General features: G+C 37.4%; 2 non-coding genes across 2 annotated transcripts; one reads left to right on the top strand and one right to left on the bottom strand.

Annotated features, from left to right (window-relative positions):
- Positions 1-4,468: 4,468 nt before the first annotated feature.
- Positions 4,469-4,575, bottom strand: LOC127108795 (small nucleolar RNA R71). The gene has a single exon (XR_007796306.1). It is a non-coding gene; the product is annotated as a small nucleolar RNA R71 (small nucleolar RNA).
- A 14,692-nt stretch (positions 4,576-19,267) lies between these two features.
- LOC127109904 (small nucleolar RNA R71) lies at positions 19,268-19,374 on the top strand. The gene has a single exon (XR_007797150.1). It is a non-coding gene; the product is annotated as a small nucleolar RNA R71 (small nucleolar RNA).
- The last annotated feature ends 2,386 nt before the right edge of the window (positions 19,375-21,760 follow it).

The following is a 21,760-nucleotide window of genomic DNA, read 5'->3' as shown; positions in this document are numbered from 1 at the left end:
CTTTTGTCAAAGTGTTCGAAATAATTAAGTAGAATTTTCTACCCTTTCATTTTACTTTTATCATACTTATTTAAGGTGGTGTGAATTTTAGTTTTTTTAATTGATTTAGTCTTATTTAAATTGATTATAGAAGGGGAAACTATGGCATTCTAAATTAATTTGTGTTTCTTTGATTCAAATCTGACCATTAATTCAAATTAATCTAAGGCTTACATGTGCTATCCTTACATTCCCTCATCCTCCAATCAAAAAATAGATTTTTTTAATAATAATATTAATAAGTAAAATCAAAAAAAGAAAAAAAAGAAGAAAAAAAAACCTTCTCCCTCCAATGAGGAGGCTCCACACGCCTCACACCAAGGAGGTGATTTTTTCTTTGACAGTTGACAGATGAAGAGTGTGGGGATTTTTGAATATGAAGGCGGAAACGTGTAATTAAAAGGTGTCCAGACTGTAACATGACAGGAGGTTGTTTACTCACCATTAGACAAAAAAAACAAAAGGAGGAGAGAACTTTTCTTGGGAGAGGTTGACATTGATGCCTGCTTTCTCTGAAAAAAAGGGTAACCTTCAAAAAGCTTCTTTCATTTTTCTCTCTAAAAGTTTTTACCCTTAACCTTACCAACCAAAATCGCCTTCCAAAACTGGCACCACCATATCCACACCTTATCTCATTCCTTTTCCTCATTGTATACCACAAACCTATCATCCCTGCAACCTTTCCTTCTCTCCAACAACCAAAATTATCTTCCATTTTTCTACCATCAACCTTGCCGCAACCACCTCTTAATAACCACCAAACACCTCCATTCGTTAACACCATAACCCCTCTATCGGTGATCACAATCTCATACCTTCAACTCAACACTCACCTTCATTCCCATAACCACCACCATCAACACTGTCGTGAACTCTATCCTAGCTCTGGTGAACAACAACTATACACCTTCTTCAGTTTGTTAACACATTTAAACCCCTGCTACTTCAAACAACAACATGGAAATAACTCAGCTCCACCGTGATATTGCAAACAAACCACATAAAACCATCGAAAAGCACCTACACAAATCTCAATCTCCAAATTCACATGTACGCACCGCCCTCCACAACAACCATCATGTGATTTCAAATACTCTTTCCATTATCGTTAACACACTCTTCTCTTTTGTTATTTCATTCATCACAAACAAAGTTATGTGATTTTGAAACTTATGGTGCAGATCAATGAAAAGTCTAGTTTTTATTTGGATTTTCTAGTTCAGTATGTCGTCAATAAGAGTTATTAGGAAGCTTCATTTGATGCAGCATCATGGTTGTTTAGCAAGGTCTTTTTTTTTTTACTTTAGTTTTGCCACAACTATGACTGGAAATAAAGTAACATGTCGTGTTTTGGTTCCTGCTTAGTATGAAGGAAAAGAATCACAGTGTTCAATAACAACCTTGCAACAAAATCGAAACACACTCCACATCCAAGCTTTCCATCACCTTGCAACAACAATACATTTTCAATTCAGCAACTCATAACTCAACTTTGATTCGTAACAGTAACAAAGGTTCAACTCAGTTCCGTGTTGAAGCATTTGCAGCTTAGCACTTACGCTTCATGTTAGTTGGTGTATTTTGTTTCACTCCATTTGATGTCGTTGTGTGTTTGTGTTGGTTATTTTCTTTCATTTTTTTTATTAACATTTGTGTTGCTTTTTTTAGTGTGTTGTCTACCGACTTCGGTTACATTAGGTTTTGTTGGCAATATGTGTTTGATTTCTTTGACTCAAGCACTCAATGAGAATGAACTCTCATTATTGATGAGTTCTTCTCTTGTATTTTCCTTCTATTTCTTTTTTCATTTATTTGTTGATATTCTACTGAGTTTTATTTAAGATTGTTTATCTTCACTTCCTTTTAAGTTTTTGTTTACTGAGTATAAAGTCAAACCTTTTTTGTAGTTTTTATTATCTTCATTTTTTATGGTTATTGTTTTAAGTAAATCTTGGGTCTTAATGGTATATTAGGCCCTCTAATGAAAAGTTTGTAAATAATACAAGTGTACAATGTGTTGCTGTTATTTTCTTTTTGATTTGTGTTACATTAAATCGGATTGAATCTGTTGGTTTTGATGTAATTCATACACCGTTATGCTGCTGGATTTTTTATCGATATATTAATAGTATTTCACTGTGTTATGACCCTTGCATACGACAATTCATTGGTTGTCAATATGCACCAACCAGCTTTGAGCACATTAATTAGGGTTTTACGTGCTTTTCTTGATTTTTTGCTTGTTTTGAATTGACGTTTGTTAGGTTTAGTTCATCACGGTTTGATACCGTTTGCATTGCCACTATGTGAATTAATCATCACCTTACGATTTCATTTGTTGAGTGTATACGTTCAGTTCCATTCAGTTCCAACTTGCAATGATAACAAACAATGATCCAATGCCATTTCGTTTAAATCAAACTTGAACTCAACTTTTGTTTGCTTTTCACGTCTTTGGGTTATGTGACATTGATTCGTATATTCACATCCTAGTCTTGATTCGTGCATGTTTCATCTTTTTTTTACTTCTTTCAATTTAATTAAAATTAGTGTGTGTTGTGCATATGTCGTGTGTGATCAAGGTCATGAACAGCATTCTGTCCCACATAATCCATCCGATAATGTAGCTGGTCCATCCTCCCGACGTCGTCGACGAAGAAGGCCTGCAACAAATGATGACATCATGGATGCTATTGAACATCAAGACCAACGACTTGATGCCATGCATGCGCACAATAACGAAGTAATCCAACTGATGCGCCAGATGCAACAACAACAACAAGAGAGGAATGCAATAACCGACCAGAGGTTCACTGACTTGCTTAACAGGTTTGACGACTTGGCAGTACGTGAACGATCACCAGGTCCGAGAACAAGAGGACGCAGGCAGAATTGAGTTTGGGTACCATCTTTTCCTTTTATAGTAACCCCGAGTAGTTTATACAAGAAGTCGGCACCATCTTAATAGCAAACTACGTGGAGTGCCGATGAATACAAGTGAATGATTCCCAAAACAACATATTAAAAATCAGGAAATGCACTAATTAAGTTAGGTGATCCTTACCCGATCATTTAATCCAAAGGTTGCGGACCCTACAAAAACATAGTATGAACGATCCATTGTGAGTTGGTTCAGCGGTTTCTGGTGCTGAACTTGGTAGAGCGGACTACGGTCCGATCCCCCGCAATTTGCAATAGACTAAATAAAAAAGTTATCCAACTTATGTACCAGAACTTCTAACTAAAAGGGGATCAGAATCGCTAACCGGTTAGTCCACTATGTGCGTGAAAAGATAAAGGGCTTAATGTGATTTCGCTCGAATGAAAACGGGTGAAATAAGAGTAAAAAAAACTAGGCTGAGCTATAATAGCATGACTCGAACTGGTTTGCATAAGGTGGGGTTATTTAGTGTTGTTACGGTAGTTTTTGATGTTAAGGTTAAACTCAGGTTATTTCTAACGAGATTTACTTGCAACCTATTACGAATTGATGTGTGTTTGGAAATTTCATCTGGCTAAAAAAAAAAAATCGATTTCTACATTGTTTCTTGCTCGAGGACAAGCAAAAGTCTAAGTGTGGGGGAGTTTGATAACATGAAACTATATCACATTTTTAGACTTGATTTAATTAAATTATATCGTTATTTGATTCAATTTATTCTATATTATTCGATATTACTCGGAATTTTCTTATTATTTATTTCAGGTATCATTATTTAAAGCACATGTGAAAAAGAAAGAAAAGGGGTGCAAAAAAGAAGATTTTCTAGGAAAAGCAGCAAGCTGAAGCACCAAAGCCCAGCCCACGTTTGGATCGGTGCACAGTCATCTTGAATAAGGAGGTCAAAACTCGCCAACATATAAGTGGCACCATTCACTGGACGATTCTGGGAAGCACAAAATATTATGAAACGTTCATCACGTGATACTGTGGTAATGTTTGAACTTCCTCCGATTATTACGACGAATTCGGGAGTATCGTGCTAGAAACAATCTTCCTCCAATCGAAGTTCCTGATCTCAAAAATCTCCTTCCTTTAACGATACCAGCGATGGCCGAACCAGCTCGTGCTCTTCGAGATTACGCTGCTCCATCGCAGGATGAGCCGCATTCGAGTATTGCTCCATCCGCAATCGAAGCGAACAACTTCGAACTTAAACCTTCGCTGTTGCAGGCAGTGCAACAGAATCAATTTTCTGGAAATCCTACCGAGGATCCAAACCTTCATTTATCCGTATTTGTCCAATACGCTGACACTGTTAAAGCTAATGGTGTCACTTCAGAGGCAATTCGACTTCGTCTCTTTCCTTTCTCGTTAAGAGATAAAGCTAGAAGATGGCTTCAGTCTCATCCTTCCAACTCAGTCACCACATGGAATGAGTTGAAGAAAGTCTTTCTTGCCCGATATTTTCCTCCAAGCAAAACGGCTATGTTGAGAGCCCAGATAAATGGATTTAAGCAAAAAGATAACGAATCTCTTTTCGAAGCATGGGAAAGATACAAGAACATGATGAGACTTTGCCCACACCATGGTTTAGAGGACTGGTTAGTAATTCACACCTTCTACAATGGTCTCTTGTACGACACAAGGTTAACAATAGACGCCGCCGCCGGTGGTGCGCTTATGGATAAACCTTACACCGACGCTTATCAACTTATCGAGAGCATGGCCCAAAATCATTATCAGTGGGGAAGCGACCGAACAGTGGTAGAAAAACCTCAAACAAAAGGTGGCATGTACGAGATAAGTAGCCTTGATCATGTTAATGCAAAAGTGGATGCTCTTGCCCAGAAAATTGAAAGTTTAAATGTATCACCTCCAGCCACCGTGGTTGCCGTAACTCAAAATTGCGAGGTCTGTGGAATTCAAGGTCACACTCCTATAGATTGTCAACTCCTAACAGGAATTCAAACAGATCAAGTGAACTATGCTCAAGGAAATCCTTACTCGAATACCTATAACTCAAACTGGAAGAACCATCCTAATTTCTCGTATAAAAGTAACAACGCTTTATACGCACCAGGTCAAGCTCCCAGTCAAGCTCCAGTTGTACCACCTGGATATCAAAAGCCGACCCCATCTACACCTAACAATAACGTTCCTAGGAAATCCAACTTGGAAATCATGATGGAGAACTTCATAGCTTCTCAACAGCAAACCAATAAAGAGTTCTTAAACTAGAATGTACACACTAGCGAACAAATTAAACAACTAGCAAGTAAAGTAGATGCCCTGGCTACCCATAACAAAATGCTTGAAACACAAATCTCGCAAGTAGCTCAACAACAAGCGTCTACTGCTGCCCTAACTGGTACATTTCCTGGACAGCCACAACCTAATCCGAAAGGCCACGCTCATGCAATTATATTACGAAGTGGTACAGAGGTAGAAGGACCATCTGACCCTAGGATTGAGAACCAAAACTCTAAAAAGTCAACTGAGGAAGAAGGTAAACCTAAGGAAAAGGAAGAGTGTAATAAGGAAACCGTAGAAAAAAAAGAACCTTATGTACCTCCACCGCCTTACAAACCACCTATCCCTTATCCTCAAAGGTTAATTAAAACCAAAAACGCGGGCCAATTTAAAAAAATTGTTGACCTACTGAAATAATTAAATGTCACAATTCCTTTTACAGAAGCTATTACACAAATGCCCTCATATGCTAAGTTCTTAAAAGAAATTTTATCTAATAAAAGGAAACTTGAAGATAACGAAACCGTTACACTCACTGCTGAGTGTAGCGCAATAATCCAAAATATGCCTCCTAAACTTAAAGATCCTGGTAGTTTTTCTATACCCTGTCATATAGGAAAATTTGTCATAGACAAAGCTTTATGCGATTTAGGAGCCGGTATCAGTGTTATGCCCTTGTCCATATGCAAGAAACTTGAAATGGGAGAATTAAGACCAACTAAAATGTCTGTGCAATTAGCAGATCGTTCCGTTAAATATCCCGTAGGAATTCTTGAAAACGTTCCCGTGCGCATAGGTCAATTCTACATTCCCACCGATTTTATAATTATGGACATAAGAGAAGATGAAGTTACCCCCATTATATTGGGAAGACCCTTCTTAGCAACTGTCGGTGCTATCATAGACGTAAACAGAGGACGACTCACTTTCGAATTAGGAGAAGAGAAAATTGAGTTTATTCTTTCCCAATTTTTGAAAGCACCTGCGATAGAAGACACATGTTACTTCATGGATATCATCGATGAATGCATAAAAGAAACAAAATTCGAAAATGACGATTTGTCCGACTATCGTGTAGAAGACAGACTGAACCAATGTTTAGCAATAACATCAGATCCTACGCAATGCCTTAAGAAACCAACCCTCGACCTGAAAACACTTCCCAAAAATCTGAGATATGAATTCCTAGACTTAGAACTTGAACGACCAGTAATAGTCAATGCAGACCTAGGAAAACTTGAAACCGAAAAACTCCTACATATCTTAAGAAAATATCCAACCGCATTAGGATACAACATCACCGATCTTAAAGGGATAAGTCCTTCTATTTGTATGCACCGCATCATGCTAGAAGAAGACTGTAAGACTTCTAGGGAACATCAGAGGAGACTAAACCCGATCATGAGTGAGGTAGTGAAGAAGGAAGTAACGAAGTTATTAGAGGCAGGTATCATATATCCTATATCCGATAGCAAATGGGTTAGTCCTGTACACGTAGTACCAAAGAAAGGAGGTATAACAGTGATCGAAAATGAAAAAGGAGAAACTATAACCAAACGAATTGAATCGGGATGGAGAATGTGCATTGATTATAGAAAGCTAAACAAAGCAACCCGAAAAGATCATTTTCCTTTACCATTCATAGACCAGATGTTAGAACGACTAGCCAAGCATTCTCATTTCTGCTATCTGGACGGTTACTCAAGTTTCTTTCAAATACCGATTCATCCTGATGACCAAGAAAAGACAACGTTCACATGTACTTTTGGTACCTTCGCTTATCGATGAATGCCGTTTGGCTTGTGCAATGCTCCTGCAACTTTCCAAAGGTGCATGATGGCAATATTCTCCGATTTTCTAAAAAACATCATGGAAGTCTTTATGGATGACTTTTCCGTATGCGGGCAAAGTTTCGAAGAATGTCTTGAAAACCTAGAAAGAGTTCTAGAACGATGTGTAAAAGTAAACCTAGTACTTAATTGGGAAAAATGTCACTTTATGGTACAAGAAGGAATTGTTTTAGGACACATCGTATCAAATAGAGGAGTTGAAGTAGACAAAGCCAAAATAGAAGTAATCGAAAACCTTCAACCTCCGAAAACTGTGAGGGAAATACGAAGCTTCTTAGGACATGCCGGTTTTTACCGAAGATTCATTAAAGATTTCTCTAAAATAACTAAACCTTTAACCGAATTATTAATGAAAGACGCTTAATTCATCTTCGACAACATTTCAAACACTTAAACAAGCATTGATCTCCGCGCCCATAATGCAGACCCCGGATTGGAATGAACCTTTCGAAATAATGTGTGACGCAAGTGACTACGCCGTAGGCGCTGTTTTAGGACAACGAAAGGATAAAAAACTTCACGTCATATATTATGCGAGTAGAACTCTAGATGAAGCGCAAATGAATTACGCCACGACCGAGAAAGAACTTTTAGCAGTAGTATTTGCACTAGATAAATTTCGTTCCTACTTGGTCGGAGCTAAAATAATCGTTTACACTGATCACGCTGCCATTAAGTACCTCTTAACAAAGAAGGACGCTAAACCTAGACTCCTAAGGTGGATCTTGTTGCTACAAGAATTTGATTTGGAAATCAAAGATAAAAAAGGAACTGAAAACGTACTAGCAGATCACCTCTCTAGACTCGAAAACCTGGAACCGGAAAGAACATCGATCAACAATGATTTCTCGTACGATAAACTTATAGCTAATTTGGAAGAAAATAGAGCTGACAAACAGGTAGAGACCACCTTGGCTGTATGCGTTACACCATGGTACGCTGATTTTGTCAATTATTTAGCCGCCGGAGTGGTTCCACTTGATTTATCCTACCAACAAAAGAAACGATTCTTCCATGACATAAAACATTATTACTGGGACGACCCTTTACTTTTCAAAAGAGGCTCCGATGGTATTTTCCGTCGCTGTATACCTGAAGAAGAGGTAGAAAGTATAATCCAACATTGTCATTCCGCTCCGTATGGTGGACATGCAAGTACATCCAAAACCTTCTCTAAAATCCTACAAGCCGGTCTTTATTGGCCAAACATATGGAAGGATGTACATACCGCTGTCAAGAAATGCGATAGGTGTCAACGCACAAGAAACATATCTAGACGTGACGAAATGCCACAAAAAGGCATTTTGGAAGTAGAAATTTTCGATGTGTGGGGAATAGATTTCATGGGACCTTTTCCACCTTCTTTCGGTAACAAGTACATACTCGTAGCGGTTGACTACGTATCAAAATGGATTGAGGCTATAACTTCTCCAACAAACGACACACGAGTAGTAATTAAACTCTTTAAGAATAAAATCTTTCCAAGATTTGGTGTCCCAAGAATAGTCATCAGTGACGGTGGATCTCATTTCATATCTAAAATACTCGAAAAATTATTGTTTAAGTATGGTGTAAAACATCGAGTAGCAACACCTTACCATCCTCAAACTAGTGGACAAGTGGAAGTGTCTAATAGAGAAATTAAACAGATATTGGAAAAAACTGTCGCTACATGAGGAAAGACTGGTCATCAAAATTACCCGAAGCTTTATGGGCATATCGAACCGCTTACAAAACCCCCATAGGAACAACCCCATTTAAGCTTATTTATGGTAAATCGTGTCACCTCCAAGTGGAGTTAGAACATAAGGCCTATTGGGCTATTAAAAATTTAAATTTAAACTATAAGGTCGCCGTTGAAAAGCGAATTCTAGATTTAAACGAATTAGAGGAACTTAGACAAGATGCATACGAAAATGCTAAAATCTACAAGGAAAGAACGAAAAAATGGCATGATAAACGTATATCAAGGAAAACTTTCAAACAAGGCGAGGTAGTCCTATTGTTTAACTCGAGACTTAAGTTATTCCCAGGAAAACTACGCTCTAGGTGGTCTGGCCCTTTCAAAGTCACTAATGTCTTTTCTAGTGGGGCTGTAGAAATTAAAGGAAAATCTATTGAATCATTTATCGTAAACGGGCAACATCTAAAACATTATCATTATGCTGAAAACAATGAAGACTCGCAAGTCCTGCACTTAGACGTATTGTCTCCAAAATTAATAGATTAACATTTAATAGTTTTCTGTCGAGCTTGCAACATTAAACAAAGCGCTTCGTGGGAGACAACCCACAAATTTTTATTTTTCTTTGATTATTCTTTTGATTTTATTCAGTTTTCATTCTTCATTTTCTTTATTTTATTAAATTCTTCTTCTTTTCTTCTTTCGGCATCTGGACAAATCCTGACTAAAACTCTTGTTTTTCTTTTCTTTAGTTAACACTGACCTGATGGCACATATTGATCACATGGGTATTAATTTCCGAGGGAGAGCTCAGAGACAAAAATTTGACGAACTTGCTGAGAGAGAGATGCACCCAAAATTTTATGCTGATGATTGTGCAATGACCGTACTTGGGCTAAGAGATAGTGTCCTATATCTGTTGAATCAAATAGGGTGGGAAACCACTCCTATTCGGAGACAATTTGTTACTTACCGGAGGCTAACTCTAGAATTCCTTAGCTCCCTGATTTATTTACCGAACCATGGAAAAGGAATAAACCGAGGTTTCATTCAATTCAGGATGTTCAATATGGAGTATCAGTATAACATTAGAGAATTTAATAACCTCTTAGGGTTCCCTACTTCCTTTGACACATTCACCATGAACCCAGAGGACCTCTTTGAATATCGAGAGCTTGAGCATTTTTGGGGAAGTTTGACGAGAAATGACGAACCTGAGGAACATGAGTTTCTTTCTGGAAACATACATAACCCAGCTTAAAAACTTGATCGCGACTTTATGAGTCTATCGGGGTACTAACTGCAAGCGCACAGTCTAATCGCGTAGTTTTAAAAGATTACGATCTCACAGGGACTTAATGAATCGATCTACCGTTTTTCTAGGGTTACTGCGTAAAGCTAAGGCGGATGACACTTTAATGATTAGGGGGAAAAAATAAAACTAAATTTGGATCTAGATTAAATATCAAATAATATGGATATCAGTATGTAGTTCGTCGTATTTGGGGAATCAAATCTTCGTTGGTCTTTTTCTTAATTTTAAAATAAGTCTTATCAGTAGACACTATTAATTAAAAGTCTTTTCCTCAAACTCTCGCTCTGTTGAATTAGACTATGACTTTATATTTTAACGTACGCTCTCACTATTTCGTTAAATCTAAAATCACTTTTGAAAATAATAGAATCTATAGAAACTCCTTTTGAGAAAATACTAACCGTTTAAACGCCCTCGTCTCAAACTCTCGCTCTGTTGACTTAGATTATATGATTAAACTTAAATGCTTAACTCTCGTCCTCACATTTAACTTTTAAAAATAATTTTTGAAAATAATTAGAATTTAATTAACCTTAAAAATTGCTTTCGCCCTGATTTAAAGTTAATGTTCAATTTACACTGTCCAGTTAAAAACTCAAACCGTCGTTCTATTGATTTTAACTTCTTTATGTCTTTTACTCTCGTACAAAAACCTTGGCATTAACTTTGTAAATTGAGACCAGAAAAAAAGAGTGACTATATTCTGAAATAAATTTAAACCAACTCAATTTGGATTCCTTTATTCCGCTTACTTTACATACCGATATCTAAATTAATTAACCAAACATGATAAACATGCATAAACAATAATCATGCATAAATACGGCCATATCAAACAAACAACATATATAAACAGCGGAACAAAGCATATGTAAATTAAAACGATAAATCAATTAATTAATGAACCTGGAAAAATACTAGAAATCTGGGTTTTATCTCCTACGCTTCAGTGCTCGAACACTCCACCACAAGTCGGTTGGATTTGTTCTTCACAATTCTCGATCAGATAGGAAAGTAAAAACAAGGAAATAAAATACTATGATCTAACGTAAGGTTAGATCCAGTAAAAATTACACAATAGTTTCCGGTGTAGAAACTATCGTGAGAAAGTAAATTGTATGCTTCGGAAATTAAACTAGAAAAGAAAAGGAAATAAATTGCTTGAAAAATTAGAATGCTGGAAAAACTGTACGGAGAAGAGAGAGCTTCAATTGGCTTTTGTGAGGTTTATTTATATTACCCTCCCAAGATAACCGTCTCCTAGAATGTGTCTTCAGTATGGTTCAAAGCGTCTCCGAGTGCATGAGAGAATTTAGGGGAAACCGTCCACTCAGTTACGCACGTAAAGCCCAAAATATAGGAGTGGAATGTGTGACGTCCGTCACACTATGTGTTACGGTCGTAACACTAGGTCTTAGGACGTGGGGATCGGCACGTGCTTGTTGCGGTCGTGACAACAATTTTTTTTTCTTTTGTTCCAAACGTGGGCTGGGCTTTGGTGCTTCAGCTTGCTGCTTTTCCTAGAAAATCTTCTTTTTTTGCACCCCTTTTCTTTCTTTTTCACATGTGCTTTAAATAATGATACCTGAAATAAATAATAAGAAAACGCCGAGTAATATCGAATAATATAGAATAAATTGAATCAAATAACGATATAATTTAATTAAATCAAGTCTAAAAATGTGATATAGTTTCATGTTATCAAACTCCCCCACACTTAGACTTTTGCTTGTCCTCAAGCAAGAAACAATGTAGAAATCGATCTTTTTTTTTTTAGCCAGATGAAATTTCCAAACACACATCAATTCGTAATAGGTTGCAAGTAAATCTCGTTAGAAATAACCTAAGTTTAACCTTAACATCAAAAACTACCGTAACAACACTAAATAACCCCACCTTATGCAAACCAGTTCGAGTCATGCTATTATAGCTCAGCCTAGTTTTTTTACTCTTATTTCACCCGTTTTCATTCGAGCGAAATCACATTAAGCCCTTAATCTTTTCGCGCACATAGTGGAGTAACCGGTTAGCGATTCTGATCCCCTTTTAGTTAGAAGTTCTGGTACATAAGTTGGATAACTTCTTTATTTAGTCTATTGCAAATTGCGGGGGATCGGACCGTAGTCCGCCTACCAAATTCAGCACCAGAAACCGCTGAACCAACTCACAATGGATCGTTCATACTATGTTTTTGTAGGGTCCCCAACCTTTGGATTAAATGATCGGGTAAGGATCACCTAACTTAATTAGTGCATTTCCTGATTTTTAATATGTTGTTTTGGGAATCATTCACTTGTATTCATCGGCTCTCCACGTAGTTTGCTATTAAGATGGTGCCGACTTCTCGTATAAACTACTCGGGGTTTTTAGAGTGTAGGGGGGATTTCCACGTAGTTTGCTAAGAGGACGCAGGCAGAATTGAGTTTGGGTACCATCTTTTAGTTTTATAGTAAATCTTAACATGAATGAAACAAAGTTATCCCCCCTACACTTAAATGAAACATTGTCCCCAATGTTTCAAAAAAAGCGAAAAAAAGGAAATGCACTATCTTAATAGCAAACTACGTGGAGAGCCGATGAATACGAGAAGTCGGCACCATCTTAATAGCAAACTACGTGGAGAGCCGATGAATACAAGTGAATGATTCCCAAAACAACATATTAAAAATCAGGAAATGCACTAATTAAGTTAGGTGATCCTTACCCGATCATTTAATCCAAAGGTTGCGGACCCTACAAAAACATAGTATGAACGATCCATTTTGAGTTGGTTCAGCGGTTTCTGGTGCTGAACTTGGTAGGGCGGGCTACGGTCCGATCCCCCGCAATTTGTAATAGACTAAATAAAGAAGTTATCCAACTTATGTACCTGAACTTCTAACTAAAAGGGGATCAGAATCGCTAACCGGTTACTCCACTATGTGCGCGAAAAGATAAAGGGCTTAATGTGATTTCGCTCGAATGAAAACGGGTGAAATAAGAGTAAAAAAAAACTAGGCTGAGCTATAATAGCATGACTCGAACTGGTTTGCATAAGGTGGGGTTATTTAGTGTTGTTACAGTAGTTTTTAATGTTAAGGTTAAACTCAGGTTATTTCTAACGAGATTTACTTGCAACCTATTACGAGTTGATGTGTGTTTGGAAATTTCATCTGGCTAAAAAAAAAAATTGATTTCTACATTGTTTCTTGCTTGAGGACAAGTAAAAGTCTAAGTGTGGGGGAGTTTGATAACATGAAACTATATCACATTTTTAGACTTGATTTAATTAAATTATATCGTTATTTGATTCAATTTATTCTATATTATTCGATATTACTCGGCTTTTTCTTATTATTTATTTCAGGTATCATTATTTAAAGCACATGTGAAAAAGAAAGAAAAGGGGTGCAAAAAAAGAAGATTTTCTAGGAAAAGCAGCAAGCTGAAGCACCAAAGCCCAGCCCACGTTTTCTTATATTCATAGGCTGAATACCGCAAAAAGGGTTCAAATCAAGCATGGGTTGGCGCAATCCAATAGCATTAGCAATCATAGTTATCAATCCTCCTATTTGAATCGGTGCACGGTCATCTTGAATAAGGAGGTCAAAACTCGCCAACATATAAGTGGCACCATTCACTGGACGATTCTGGGAAGCACAAAATATTATGAAAAGTTCATCACGTGATATTGTGGTAATGTTTGAACTTTTCCCAAAAAGAGTGTGTGCTAGGATCTTGTGGAAATAACGAAAAGTTGGGTTATGTATGTTTCCAGAAAGAAACTCATGTTCCTCAGGTTCGTCATTTCCCGTCAAACTTCCCCAAAAATGCTCAAGCTCTCGATATTCAAAGAGGTCCTCTTGGTTCATGGTGAATGTGTCAAAGGAAGTAGGGAACCCTAAGAGGTTAGTAAATTCTCTAATGTTATACTGATACTCCATATTGAACATCCTGAATTGAATGAAACCTCGGTTTATTCCTTTTCCATGGTTCGGTAAATAAATCAGGGAGCTAAGGAATTCTAGAGTTAGCCTCCGGTAAGTAACAAATTGTCTCCGAATAGGAGTGGTTTCCCACCCTATTTGATTCAGCAGATATAGGACACTATCTCTTAGCCCAAGTACGGTCATTGCACAATCATCAGCATAAAAATTTGGGTGCATCTCTCTCTCAACAAGTTCTTCAAATTTTTGTCTCTGAGCTCTCCCTCGAATATTAATACCCATGTGATCAATATGTGCCATCAGGTCAGTGTTAACTAAAGAAAAGAAAAACAAGAGTTTTAGTCAGGATTTGGCCAGATGCCGAAAGAAGAAAAGAAGAAAAATTTAATAAAATAAAGAAAATGAAGAATGAAAACTGAATAAAATCAAAAGAATAATCAAAGAAAAATAAAAATTTATGGGTTGTCTCCCACGAAGCGCTTTGTTTAATGTCGCAAGCTCGACAGAAAACTATTAAATGTTAATCTATTAATTTTGGAGACAATACGTCTAAGTGCAGGACTTGCGAGTCTTCATTGTTTTCAGCATAATGATAATGTTTTAGACGCTGCCCGTTTACGATAAATATTCAATAGATTTTCCTTTAATTTCTACAGCCCCACTAGAAAAGACATTAGTGACTTTGAAAGGGCCAGACCACCTAGAGCGTAGTTTTCCTGGGAATAACTTAAGTCTCGAGTTAAACAATAGGACTACATCGCCTTGTTTGAAAGTTTTCCTTGATATACGTTTATCATGCCATTTTTTCGTTCTTTCCTTGTAGATTTTAGCATTTTCGTATGCATCTTGTCTAAGTTCCTCTAATTCGTTTATATCTAGAGTTCTCTTTTCACCGGCGACCTTATAGTTTAAATTTAAATTTTTAATAGCCCAATAGGCCTTATGTTCTAACTCCACTGGGAGGTGACACGATTTACCATAAATAAGCTTAAATGGGGTTGTTCCTATGAGGGTTTTGTAAGCGGTTCGATATGCCCATAAAGCTTCGGGTAATTTTGATGACCAGTCTTTCCTCGATGTAGCGACAGTTTTTTCCAATATCTGTTTAATTTCTCTATTAGACACTTCCACTTGTCCACTAGTTTGAGGATGGTAAGGTGTTGTTACTCGATGTTTTACACCATACTTAAACAATATTTTTTCGAGTATTTTAGATATGAAATGAGATCCACCGTCACTGATGACTATTCTTGGGACACCAAATCTTGGAAAGATTATATTCTTAAAGAGTTTAATTACTACTCGTGTGTCGTTTGTTGGAGAAGCTATAGCCTCAATCCATTTTGATACGTAGTCAACCGCTACGAGTATGTACTTGTTACCGAAAGAAGGTGGAAAAGGTCCCATGAAATCTATTCCCCTCACATCGAAAATTTCTACTTCCAAAATGCCTTTTTGTGGCATTTCGTCACGTTTAGATATGTTTCCTGTGCGTTGACACCTATCGTATTTCTTGACAGCGGTATGTACATCCTTCCATATGTTTGGCCAATAAAGACCGGCTTGTAGGATTTTAGAGCAGGTTTTGGATGTACTTGCATGTCCACCATAAGGAGCGGAATAAAAATGTTGGATTATACTTTATACCTCTTCTTCAGGTATATAGCGACGGAAAATACCATCGGAGCCTCTTTTGAAAAGTAAAGGGTCGTCCCAGTAATAATGTTTTATGTCATGGAAGAATCGTTTCTTTTGTTGGTAGGATAAATCAAGTGGAACCACTCCGACGGCTAAATAATTGACAAAATCAGCGTACCATGGTGTAACGCATACAACCAAGGTGGTCTCTACCTGTTTGTCAGCTCTATTTTCTTACAAATTAGCTATAAGTTTATCGTACGAGAAATCATCGTTGATCGATGTTCTTTCCGGTTCCAGGTTTTCGAGTCTAGAGAGGTGATCTGCTACTACGTTTTCAGTTCCTTTTTTATCTTTGATTTCCAAATCAAATTCTTGTAGCAACAAGATCCACCTTAGGAGTCTAGGTTTAGCGTCCTTCTTTGTTAAGAGGTACTTAATGGCAGCGTGATCAGTGTAAACGATTATTTTAGCTCCGACCAAGTAGGAACGAAATTTATCTAGTGCAAATACTACTGCTAAAAGTTCTTTCTCGGTCGTGGCGTAATTCATTTGCGCTTCATCTAGAGTTCTACTCGCATAATATATGACGTGAAGTTTTTTATCCTTTCGTTGTCCTAAAACAGCGCCTACGGCGTAGTCACTTGCGTCACACATTATTTCGAAAGGTTCATTCCAATCCGGGGTCTGCATTATGGGCGCGGAGATCAATGCTTGTTTGCTTCTAAACATTTATTGTCGAAGATGAATTCAGCGTCTTTCATTAATAATTCGGTTAAAGGTTTAGTTATTTTAGAGAAATCTTTAGTGAATCGTCGGTAAAAACCGGCATGTCCTAAGAAGCTTCGTATTTCCCTCACAGTTTTCGGAGGTTGAAGGTTTTCGATTACTTTTATTTTGGCTTTGTCTACTTCAATTCCTCTATTTGATATGATGTGTCCTAAAACAATTCCTTCTTGTACCATAAAGTGACATTTTTCCCAATTAAGTACTAGGTTTACTTTTACACATCGTTCTAGAACTCTTTCTAGGTTTTCAAGACATTCTTCGAAACTTTTCCCGCATACGGAAAAGTCATCCATAAAGACTTCCATGATGTTTTCGAGAAAATCGGCGAATATTGCCATCATGCACCTTTGGAAAGTTGCAGGAGCATTGCACAAGCCAAACAGCATTCGTCGATAAGCGAAGGTACCAAAAGGACATGTGAACGTTGTCTTTTCTTGGTCATCAGGATGAATCGGTATTTGAAAGAAACCTGAGTAACCATCTAGATAGCAGAAATGAGAATGCTTGGCTAGTCGTTCTAACATCTGGTCTATGAATGGTAAAGGAAAATGATCTTTTTGGGTTGCTTTGTTTAGCTTTCTATAATCAATGCACATTCTCCATCCCGATTCAATTCGTTTGGTAATAGTTTCTCCTTTTTCATTTTCGATCACTGTTATACCTCCTTTCTTTGGTACTACGTGTACAGGACTAACCCATTTGCTATCGGATATAGGATATATGATACCTGCCTCTAATAACTTCGTTACTTCCTTCTTCACTACCTCACTCATGATCGGGTTTAGTCTCCTCTGATGTTCCCTAGAAGTCTTACAGTCTTCTTCTAGCATGATGCGGTGCATACAAATAGAAGGACTTATCCCTTTAAGATCGGTGATGTTGTATCCTAATGCGGTTGGATATTTTATTAAGATATGTAGGAGTTTTTCGGTTTCAAGTTTTCCTAGGTCTGCATTGACTATTACTGGTCGTTCAAGTTCTAAGTCTAGGAATTCATATTTCAGATTTTTGGGAAGTGTTTTCAGGTCGAGGGTTGGTTTCTTAAGGCATTGCGTAGGATCTGATGTTATTGCTAAACATTGGTTCAGTCTGTCTTCTACACGATAGTCGGACAAATCGTCATTTTCGAATTCTGTTTCTTTTATGCATTCATCGATGATATCCATGAAGTAACATGTGTCTTCTATCGTAGGTGCTTTCAAAAATTGGGAAAGAATAAACTCAATTTTCTCTTCTCCTACTTCGAAAGTGAGTCATCGTCGTTTTACGTCTATGATAGCACCGACAGTTGCTAAGAAGGGTCTTCCCAATATAATGGGGGTAATTTCATCTTCTCTTATGTCCATAATTATAAAATCGATGGGAATGTAGAATTGACATATGCGCACGGGAACGTTTTCAAGAATTCCTACGGGATATTTAACGAAACGATCTGCTAATTGCACAGACATTTTAGTTGGTCTTAATTCTCCCATTTCAAGTTTCTTGCATATGGACAAGGGCATAACACTGATACCGGCTCCTAAATCGCATAAAGCTTTGTCTATGACAAATTTTCCTATATGACAGGGTATAGAAAAACTACCAGGATCTTTAAGTTTAGGAGGCATATTTTGGATTATTGCGCTACACTCAGCAGTGAGTGTAACGGTTTCGTTATCTTCAAGTTTCCTTTTATTAGATAAAACTTCTTTTAAGAACTTAGCATATGAGGGCATTTGTGTAATAGCTTTTGTAAAAGGAATTGTGACGTTTAATTGTTTCAGTAGGTCAACAAATTTTTTAAATTGGCCCGCGTTTTTGGTTTTAATTAACCTTTGAGGATAAGGGATAGGTGGTTTGTAAGGCGGTGGAGGTACATAAGATTCTTTTTTTTCTACGGTTTCCTTATTACACTCTTCCTTTTCCTTAGGTTTACCTTCTTCCTCAGTTGACTTTTTAGAGTTTTGGTTCTCAATCCTAGGGTCAGATGGTTCTTCTACCTCTGTACCACTTCGTAATATAATTGCATGAGCGTGGCCTTTCGGATTAGGTTGTGGCTGTCCAGGAAATGTACCAGTTAGGGCAGCAGTAGACGCTTGTTGTTGACCTACTTGCGAGATTTGTGTTTCAAGCATTTTGTTATGGGTAGCCAGGGCATCTACTTTACTTGCTAGTTGTTTAATCTGTTCGCTAGTGTGTACATTCTGGTTTAAGAACTCTTTATTGGTTTGTTGTTGAGAAGCTATGAAGTTCTCCATCATGATTTCCAAGTTGGATTTCCTAGGAACGTTATTGTTAGGTGTAGATGGGGTCGGCTTTTGATATCCAGGTGGTACAGCTGGAGCTTGACTGGGAGCTTGACCTGGTGCGTATAAAGCGTTGTTACTTTTATACGAGAAATTAGGATGGTTCTTCCAGTTTGAGTTATAGGTATTCGAGTAAGGATTTCCTTGAGCATAGTTCACCTGATCTGTCTGAATTCCTGTTAGGAGTAGACAATCTGTAGGAGTGTGACCCTGAATTCCACAGACCTCGCAATTTTGAGTTACGACAACCACGGTTGCTGGAGGTGATACATTTAAACTTTCAATTTTCTGGGCAAGAGCATCCACTTTTGCATTAACATGATCAAGGCTACTTATCTCGTACATGCCACCTTTTGTTTGAGGTTTTTCTACCACTGTTCGGTCACTGCCCCACTGATAATGATTTTGGGCCATGCTCTCGATAAGTTGATAAGCGTTGGTGTAAGGTTTATCCATAAGCGCACTATCGGCGGTGACGTCTATTGTTAACCTTGTGTCGTACAAGAGACCATTGTAGAAGGTGTGAATTACTAACCAGTCCTCTAAACCATGGTGTGGGCAAAGTCTCATCATGTCCTTGTATCTTTCCCATGCTTCGAAAAGAGATTCGTTATCTTTTTGCTTAAATCCATTTATCTGGGCTCTCAACATAGCTGTTTTGCTTGGAGGAAAATATCGGGCAAGAAAGACTTTCTTCAACTCATTCCATGTGGTGACTGAGTTGGAAGGAAGAGACTGAAGCCATCTTCTAGCTTTATCTCTTAACGAGAAAGGAAAGAGACGAAGTCGAATTGCCTCTGAAGTGACACCATTAGTGTAAGACCCCAATTTTGTCCCTAAGATCCCTCATGGCATCATATCATATCATTGCCTCAAGGATCTTTGTGCACCTTTGCTTCCTTCCTAGTGGGTGGGGTACCTTGTGAGTGTGATTCTTGATCACCAAGCATGTATTGCATTTGTATATCATTGCTTTTCAGTTGTTTACTAACCAAAAGTACAAAAATATTGTCATCTAACCTTGTTACTTGCAGATGAAGCAAACTAGGTCAAACAGTCAAAATCAGCCATTGAGTAATGGATGGTGGCCATTCTTGAAGAATTTGGACACCATGATCATTCATCAAGAGTTCATATAAGTTGTGATATCATTTGGAATCAAGATCTCAAGTGAAAGAGGTTTGAAATTCATCAGAACATGGCTCAGTCAACCAAAACCCTAGCAAAGTCAACTGTGGTCAACTGTGCATTTAATCAGGGATTGGAAGGTGGGAGATGGTTGAAAATGTCTCATTCATGTTCATATAAGTCTCATATAACATTTCAAAGATCAACATTGAAGGAATTGAGGTCAGACAAAAAGTTTCCCAAAATAGCAGGTGACCTGTAATTTTCAACTGCTAAAAATGGAAAGTCCTTCTCCCCAAAATTACATGTCCAAGAAAGCTTCAAATAAAAATTTGTCCAACATGAAAGTTGAAGATCTTGTTCTTACCTTTCCAAAAAGTCCAAGAACACTCATTTCTCATTTATGGTTGGCAAGTTATGATCAAATCATTTTCAGAAAAAGTTGAAATTCAAAGTGCCATAACTTTTGAATGGAAAGGCCAAATTGGGTGATTCTTTTTTGAGCAAACCACATTTGACATGAACTTTCATGATGCATCATTACATTTCATCAAAAAGCATCACATAAAAAGGTCATTTTTCAAGTGAACCAATTAAATTTTGGTGGGAAAAATAGTGATTTTCAAAAGTACATGGAATTTTCATGCCAAACCAATTGGAATCATTTCTAAACATGATTTGTGACTTGCTGCAAGATGAATTGCACTGTTCCATTGGTTACAATTGAAAAAGGGAAATTTTGCCAAAGTGCATAACATTGTGCATTTCACTAATTCACTTGCATTTGTGCTAATCATGATTAACAGTTGGATTAAGCCATGGTATAAAGCATTAATCATAACAGAAAATCAAGAGACACAATCACTTTTTCAGATCCAAACTCAGAAATCACCAAATTCTCTCAATTTTCTTCAAAACTTTTCACACTTTTTTCACCATTTCCATTGAAATTCTTCATTTTCTTTGCTGGTTCTTGTGAGAGTCTTCATCTGCAGGTGGATTTGAACATCTGTTTGAAGCTAGCATTGGAAGAATCGTGAAGAATCCTAACTGTTGCAACCTTGAGCATCCATGGCAATTTGAGATTTCTCCATCATCCAAGCATTGTTGAGCTGAAGCATTGATTCTATTCATCTCCTGCATCATCCTAGGCCATCTGTTTTCACCATTGGAGCCTTGAGGAGCTCGATTTCACTGTTGTTGCTTCATAAAGGTAAGAATTCAAATCCTTCGATTCTTGAAATTGACATGTGGCTTAGGTAGATTGTAGTACATAGATCATTCTGCCATTTGAATCGTGCTAATCCGTCCAGTATTGATGGAGAAATCTGGATTTGAAATTTGGATGACAAAACTTTCTTGGATCGAATCTTTTTCTATGTCGAAAATTAGCTGAAATCACTGTGATATTATTGATCCTGGTTGAAAGACGAATCTATCCATGTATAGTTGTGCCATTCTGTGAAATTTTGTTCTTGATGATGAAGAACATCAAGAACACGATGAGTTCTTCATGATTTCGTTCCAGAACGCGTCCTAGATCTTCATTGCCATGCCTTGAGTTTGAAATTGTGTTTCCCGCTTCCGCTAACCACTCACGCGCTGACACCTCCGTTAATGAAACAGAGCGTTTTGTCCTGGCGCCTCAATATTTACAAAACTGTCATTCGCTCCTTTGAATTTCATTTTAATTATTGAATGTTTATTTCATTTTAAGATTGAACTTCAAAAAATCATAGAATATTCATCCTTGATCCAAATTGAGTGAGGATTTTTGCATTCATCTCCAATTTCTCTCTAGTTTTTTATAGGCATGATAACAAAAGTTGTGCCTGGTTGATTTTTAATTTTGTCTAGAGGTTTTGATCATGTATGCTTTGTGTATAGGTTTTACCATTTTGATCATAAA

The sequence above is a fragment of the Lathyrus oleraceus genome, chromosome 7 (assembly GCF_024323335.1).
Source record: "Lathyrus oleraceus cultivar Zhongwan6 chromosome 7, CAAS_Psat_ZW6_1.0, whole genome shotgun sequence".
In the NCBI taxonomy this organism is placed as follows: domain Eukaryota; kingdom Viridiplantae; phylum Streptophyta; class Magnoliopsida; order Fabales; family Fabaceae; genus Lathyrus; species Lathyrus oleraceus.
Note: the sequence above shows the minus strand (reverse complement) of the source record. Positions and strands in the feature narration are given on the sequence as shown.